This window comes from Centropristis striata, chromosome 9 (genome assembly GCF_030273125.1).
Source record: "Centropristis striata isolate RG_2023a ecotype Rhode Island chromosome 9, C.striata_1.0, whole genome shotgun sequence".
NCBI classification, from domain to species: domain Eukaryota; kingdom Metazoa; phylum Chordata; class Actinopteri; order Perciformes; family Serranidae; genus Centropristis; species Centropristis striata.
This window is the reverse complement of record NC_081525.1, coordinates 7,842,278-7,850,457: the sequence shown is the minus strand read 5'-3', so window position 1 is coordinate 7,850,457 and position 8,180 is coordinate 7,842,278.

Sequence of the window (8,180 nt, the reverse complement as noted above, 5' to 3'; positions counted from 1 at the left end):
CTGTTACTATCATTGCACACAGGTTTTAGATCCACATGGGTTTTAAGTTTGCTTTTTGTGTTTGATTAATACAAGAGCTGGCATAGTCATTTTTAAACTGATACTTAGCATGATAATTTACAGTATGTCAGCTCTGTTCCCAGCACAATCAGACAGCTTTCTTTATAATCATTGAGTATCATTCAAACACTTTCTCTATGGCTGCTTACAGAGATGCTTCCTGGCTTTGTAATAACCTAAATAGAATAAATGCCTGTAATCTAACTGTTGATGTTTTGGTACCTAATCAAAAAATAGCTAAATGTGGTGAGTTAGAAGCACTATTAGGTGCGACAGGGGGCACATCTTTAAGCATCATGGTGTTGCCAGGTAACAGACTCATTTGTCTTTGCAGCTTGGAGCCTTGTTTGAAAAGGTCTGATTCTCTCTGCTGTAGATAGTGATTTTAGTGTGTGAATCACTTTTATTATCCCCCAAAAAATGCCCCGATGATTTCAATAGCAGCTTATTATGACCTTTATTTACATTTATTGTCAGGTGGTAATTGTGACCGATGAAATACAGAAATTCATATTATAAAGAGCAACACAGTCCTTGTAGGTAGGGGTTGGGTACCTTTACTTGGACATCGCTCTTTGTGTCCCACGTGGAAGTAAAGTAACGATCTAGCCTTGTGCACCACCTAAAGTGTTAAAACCATAATTGTTCTAAAATAAATAATACAATACAGATCTTTATGTACTATAATCAGTTTTTTATTTGTGTAAACATTACATGCCCTGTCAAGAGTAATAGATTAAATAAAATAAAAATAAATAAGATTTAGTTAATTTACTTGCCTTACTCCCCAAGTGAGGCAAAAAAGGCTGCAAAATCATTTTAAACAAAAAGAGGCATGCAGTTTACTGCCACTGCATCGCTTAATAGCCCTTAACCATAAGGTAACACAAATTAGATGGGAAAAAAAATATTTCTCATTATTCTCTACAAGAGAGTAGTTCACAGATTATGGATAAATAACCTTAGCACAAACCAACAAACCTTAACTATGAGGCAATATGCAAATTTCACTTAATGGAACAAAAAACAAAATCTACTCTCATACATGATGTTTTGCCCGGGCTTGTTTCTCATACTCGCCGTATTCTGTTGTGTGGCGCGTTCTCAAATGTCGGAAAAGGTTAGTTGTATTAAATTGTCGTTGTTGGGTACCACCTCTTGGAATTTCGGCGTCACATGTCTTGCAAACAGCGACTGGTGCGTCAGGTTAAGGAGAAAGGTGGTGAGTTTGACTCTAACCTGCAACAACTCCTCCAGCCCAAAACCCCTCATCTGGAGCACCTGAACCTACAACACCAGCAAGAGTTGCAGAGTCTGTTTCATTAGGTCAGAGTGTGACACCTTGATACCTTATCAAAGACACTTTTTGCTTTTTGCATAAAGTTAATAAATTGCTGGTTAACAGCAGAACATACATTCTCTATATTGTTTTTGTGGTTTGAATGTATGTTGTCTTTAAAATAAATGGGAAAAGTGAGATAATAATTGGAGTTTTTACTATTTTTTTACTGCTATATTTCAGTCTTATTGTTAGTGACCAGCTGAACTGGTTGTTTATGCACCATTCATGTTCCAGGGTTGTTGTTTTTTGGTCTCTTTCTTTGGGTTATGTTTTATTCATATTCTTGGTCTCACCACATACCCTGGAGTGTCGATAAGTAGGGTTAATTGCCACTCACCTGTGATTACCACATTCACCTGGGCTGCCACACAAAGAGAAGGTCAGGTAGAGCAGAGAAGCTGAATGCAGTTTGGTTGGTGTACCTGTTGCCATTCATTTTGGAGGAAAGTTTGCAACCTTGGTAGGCGAAGCGAGGTATGTGGCATTGAAACGATAGTGGCATGTGTTTTGTTTAGTTTCATATGTTATGTTATATTCATATATTGTTATATATTCGTTTGGTTTAATATATTATGTGTGATATTGGAGTTTTATGGTTGACCGGTAGAGTGTGGGTTTTAAAGAAAAATAAACTCTATTGAAGTAAAATGTGTGAACTTTTAATATGTACAAATATTGATATTTTTTTATTTATTTTAGTTTCACGGTGCTCGGCGATGGAATAAAATTTTGTACCAGTTGAACTCTACGCTGTCTCATTGATGCCAAGGGCTGTAACACTTATCCTAACATGTATTGTTACCAGTAGCAGCTCAAAACCAGATAATTTACTGCCATTTATAAAGCCATGAAATTAATACTGAGCAGAATTAAGTTCAGAGTATTGGCCCAGCTCTCTGCACCCTTCACAGTATCTCATGTGGCCCCTTTAAATTAACTACCCACCCCTGGACTAGAGCACAAGAAGAAACGTCTGTGTTCATATGGGTTGAATTACTTGTTTCGTAAATGTGTAAGGGCATGTTTGCATAAATGTTTGTTTCCAGGAAGTAAAGCAGAAGAAGTAAGACTAAATATGTGTTGTAACCATTCATGGTGAAATCAGTTCATTGCTGTGATTCCCAGCAGGGCGTGCATAAACCTGATGCTCCAGTTCTGCATGTTTATCATATTTACCTGACTGCTGGAAAGTGTTTATGAATGATTACAGAAATTGCTCACAGGTTGAGAAAAAAAATGGAAATGATCCTTCATAGATGGTCAGATCATTCATGTGTAGTCACGTCTGACCTATAATTCATAATTATAACAATGAAATATTCAAATTTCCAAGATGGATAGCAGGAGCAGCTATTAACTGGAATGAGCTTGAATATTGTCTGCGTCGCACATGCTAATTGATCAGAGTTTGATGATGACACGCCAGTAAGATTTGTCTACTGTTGTCATTAAGAGTCTTAATAAACGTATAGTGAAAAGCTTCTTTGTTGCTCAAACAAACACAGGGAAATCAAACATCTAATTGCAACATTTTCAGCGGTACGTAATCGCTAATTATGTCATTTCAGCCTAATGGTTTGATGTAGTGTTGATACATATTAGCCAACTTTAATAAATATATGAATATTTTTTCCACTTGTTATTCCGGGTCATCTCCTTGTTTAATAAAGAGAAAACAGGGTCAGTTATTTCTAAAGCAGATTATATTATGTTAAAATTGATGCAGCTTCTGTGTGACTAGTGTGTGCCCAAAGCTAAATTCTGGTAAGTATTTATTTTATTCCATAATGTGTATTCGTTACTTTGAAAGACATTTGTGTTTATTTAACTCACCCCTGTGCTTACCTAAGCAGATGGTAGGTCCCATGTTCAGGTATGAAAATCAAGTCACAGACGTGTAGAAGGAGAGTTGGTGGTATCTTGCTGTGGGGCTGTAGGTCTTATTTTTAACAATGTTAGCAGCATAGCTCCAGGTTCATCACTTCACTCTACACTGGAAGGCATGGGGAGCTACACAGCAACATGGCCACAGGTTCAAATCTGGCTTGCAGCTCTTCTGTGTGGAGCTTGTATGTGTGGACTTTGCATTTTCTTGACATCTCCCAATGGATGTCCTCACACCACCTCAAACTCAACCTGGGAAAGACTGAGCTACTTTACCTCCCAGGGAAGGGCTCTCCCACCACTGACCTCCACATCACTGTCCAGAACGCAGTGGTTACCTCCACCGAGACTGCTAAAAACCTTGGTGTGACTCTCGACAATCAACTGTCCCTCACCACAAACATACCGCTACCACCAGATCTTGCAGATTCTTGCTGCATGACATCAGGAGAATCCGTCCGTTTCTCTCCCAAAAGGCAGCTCAGCTCCTGGCGCTTGTCATCTCACGCCTGGACTACTGCAACTCCCTCATGGCAGGTCTGCCTGCCAAAGGTATCCGACCTCTACAACTCATCCAGAATGCAGCTGCTTGGTTGGTCTTCAATCTTCCCAAATTTTCACACACAACACCACTCGTCCGCTCACTCCACTGGCTACACTGCAAAAAAGGCAACTTGTATTTTTTGGCCTTAAACAGTGATTTAAGTTGGTAAAACTTGGAAATATAAATGATTGACATTGAGGGCAATAATGTAAATTAGCACAACAAAGGAAGCCAGTTGTATGCTCAAAAACAAGTTTGCGAGTTGTCTTTACTTACAGCATATCTTTAAGTTGGGGTTCACAACAAGGGACAATAGTTCTGCTAACTCTTATTTCTTTGTTGTGAAATTCGGTCATTAGCGAAAGCTAGCGGCTAACTGATGCTAGCAGCGAAGCTTGTTACAGCTACAAGAGTAGCCATTAGCGTATCAATGCTAACTCAAAATTATGGTGGCATCATTAGCTGACATTTCATAGCGGCGTTACAATCGTGCCACTTCAGCACATTGCAGAAGTAAGGATTAAAAGTTATTACAATGTAAAATTGTAAGTTAGTACAACACACAGTTGAGTTTGCAAAAATCGTTGAGCAAACTCAAAAACAAAACTTAAAATATTTTGTTTAATCGTCCAACTTAAAATTTTATTGAACTTTGCTGCTTTGAAATTTTGAATTCACCCAACTTTTCTTTTTTTGCAGTGTAGACTACCGGTGGCTGCGCGGATTTGTTTCAAGACTCTAGCTCTGGCGTACTCCGCTGCTAACGGTTCAGGTCCTACTTACATCCAGGACCTTGTCAAACTCTACACCCCTGCCTGTCCTCTCCGCTCTGCATCAGCCAAACAGCTGGCGACTCCCACCCTGCGTAGGGCGACTCGCCACAAAACTACCTCCAGTCTTTTCTCTGTCCTGGCTCCCAAATGGTAGAACGAGCTCCCCACCGACATCAGGACCTCAGACAGCCTGGATATCTTCTGCCGCAGGCTGAAGACCTATCTCTTCCAACAATACCTCGGTTAAGTCATGGTCACCTATCTATATTAAAAAAAATAAAAATGAAAAAAAAACCTCTACTCTTGTATTTCTTCTCTTCTTTAACATATAGCACTCCTGTAGCGATGACAGTTGGCTCTTAAAGTTACGTACTTACTTGATTCCTGTGGTCTAAGTCTAGTACCATCAGGTTGAATGCACTTATTGTAAGTCGCTTTGGACAAAAGCGTTAGCCAAATTACATGTAATGTAATGTTCTCCCCTGTGAGTCATCTCACAGTCCAAAAACATACAGCTTAGATTTAATTGGTGACTCTAAATTGCCCGTAGGAGTGAATGAAAGCTTGATTGTCTGTCTCTATGTGTCAGCCCTGTGATAGTCTGGAGACCTGTGCAAAGAACTATATTTGGTAACTTCAGGTAATATTACGAGAAAAAAGTTGCAAATTAACTAGATTAAAGTGGCAAATCTGCGCAAAAAACGTCACAGATTTACGAGAAAAAAGTGGGGAAAAAAGCAACTTTTTTCTCCCAGATTCACCACTTTAAATCTCATAAATCTACGCATTTTTTTCTCGTAGATTTGCCACTTTAATCTCGTAAACTTTTTTCTCAAAATATTACTTTATGTTTTTTTTTACACATTCTGTCAGTATGTAATATCATCCAATAAACTCTAGGGTTGAAATTTGGAATTTGGTAAACTATTAAGGGTTAAGGATAATGAATGAATGAAATGCATGGATTGCTAAATGCTAAAGATTTCTTAGTTTTTCATATCCTGAGCTCGAAATTTCACAGTTTGTCATGTATTTGTTTTTTTACTTTAGCGTTAACATGCTATGGTATGAAACACTGTAAATATCATACTAACATCAGTGTGTTAACATTGTCATTGTGAGTATGGCTGTAGACTGTTTGATTTTTTTTGCTTCTTGTTTTTGTTATTAAAAACTACGTGTATTGTGCCTGCACATTACTCATGATTCTGTTAAAAGGTTCGCAGTGCCAAAAAAATGTTCACAGTATATTTTGGGATGTTGGGAGGACAATAAGCACAGTGTGCGGTTGATTTATCTTACAAAGTCGCTTCACCCAATTAACTAAATTATCCCTCACTCTTGTAGCTTTGGATTTATCTGTGGATCATTTTAATGTTATGAGCACCACAAATCTAACATTTCATAATAAGATACCACGAGGTAAGTGATATAACTGTTTGGGGTTTTTTCTAGTGAACTGGCACTTTCGTACATTATATAAACAAGAGAAACAGAGGACATTTTCAGTTGTCAATGTCAGGAAAGCTCAGATGTTTCTAATAATATTACCAATGTTCTTTTTAAGTGTCTCAGTGAGCCATGACAGTGTGACACTGAGCTAAGGAGATTCAGCCATCATTAATTTCATTATCCACACTCGTGCTTTCCCTGCTGTGACGGGTCAAAATGTCTTCTGTGAATAAAGGTCTTTTGGGATAATGTGTCCCCCCGTGAGAATCAATTCCTGGAACTGATTAGAAGTCGAGTGAACTAATGTGCAAAAAAGCTGTTGTGCCGCTACAGTCGGACAGGGGTTAACATGATAATTCATACGTTTGGAATTTTGGAGAAGGTGTTACAATTACAATTATTCTTTCCAGGAAACATGGCCGAGGAGCATTTTGAGGAATGCATGGTTGTTCCTGTGAAGTCAAGCTTTTACATTGTATTCAGTTTTTCTTCATACATTGCACATATTTATATTTACTGTATATTATTACACTTCCAATTTCATACACTGTAACAAATTGCTGTAAGAAAACAGCCAAATTGTGACAGTAACATACTGTTTTTCATTAAAATTGTATTATACTGTAGAAAACAATGCATTCTGGGCAATTTTTGTAGGTAGCTTGCCGTTTCCCATGAAATATATGATATGATATATATATAGATATGTGATATTTTCTACTGAGTCTCTTCTTGTACACATTTTTAACGCCTGTATTTTACTTAAATGGTAAATTGGTAAATTATGGTATATTAAAATTACTGAGGTTATTGTGAAGACAGCGCTTAATTCATCGTAATTGGCTTTCAGACTGTAATATGCTCTATTTACAAAAAATGACTGCATTGTATACTGCAACAATATTGCAACTAGCTTCAGCACTATACTGTGTTTTAATCTGCTGTAAAAATCAATGAAATGCAGGATTGTTCTGTAATTCAGTATGTGGTTTTATCACAGTAACATCCTGTAAAGTAGATAACAGTAGAGGAACTGTAAAATTAACAGTAGACAATTGTTTACAGTGTATGCTTGCATTTCTGGTTTTGGCCTACCGCTGGTGGATATGATGTCTTTGTTCTTGTTTTATTCTCTACTATTTCTTTTTAAGATATTATTCTATTTTTACTATTTAATCTATTTTACACTGTGCTTGTGCTTGCTGTTGCGACACCTGAATTTCCTCCATGAGGATCAATAAAGAAATATCTGATCTTATCTTATCTTATCTTATACAATCATCCGCCAAGTATCACACAGCTGTTAAGCTAATAAACAGCAGCTACATAATTTATTGCAGATTATACGGTCATTATAATCTCTCTCTCTCTCATCCCTGAGAGGGACCTGCACTTTCCGTTAGAGGGATTTATTGAATGAGAGGCAGAAGTACCAAAGATAGATGCAATTAATGACCTTCGTATCTATAAACAGCAGCTGACGCACGAGTTTACACAACTCTGCACGTGTGGACCACAAAGGTTTCCATGTTTTTTATGTCAGCGCTGTTTTTACTGAAGACGTTATGCATTTCATATGTACTCAAAGTATTAAAGTTAAAAATGAGTCATCAGAACATTACAGTTGTTTAAGTGAGGCTGAAAGAATCACGTTTCACTTAGTCACACTTCTAACAGTGGTAGGTTGACAATGAAAAGGTACATTCATCAAGAATGACAGTAATAACAGCTATGATTCATGTATTTCATTAAAAAATAAAAGTAGACATGAGTACAACTGAATGATGCCCAACTGCTACAGACATTTATATTTATTTATTCATGTTATGTATTTACGTTTTGCCTCCATACCCCTCTGGATGTAGATAGTAAAATTGTATGTCTTTGTTTTTGCTTTTTCTTTACATATTCATATTATTAAAAGGGAATGGACAATGAACATTTGGAACAAGAAGCTATTGATACAAAACCCTTGGCTCTGTACAATTTTGATACTAACAGCTGTAAATCCATTTGTACTTGTCAATTGTTGTGAAATTTCCTAATAAAAAGATAATTACAAAAAAAAAAGTATTACAGAATGAGGTCCATATATTTAAAATATTTCATCAGTTCAAATTGATTG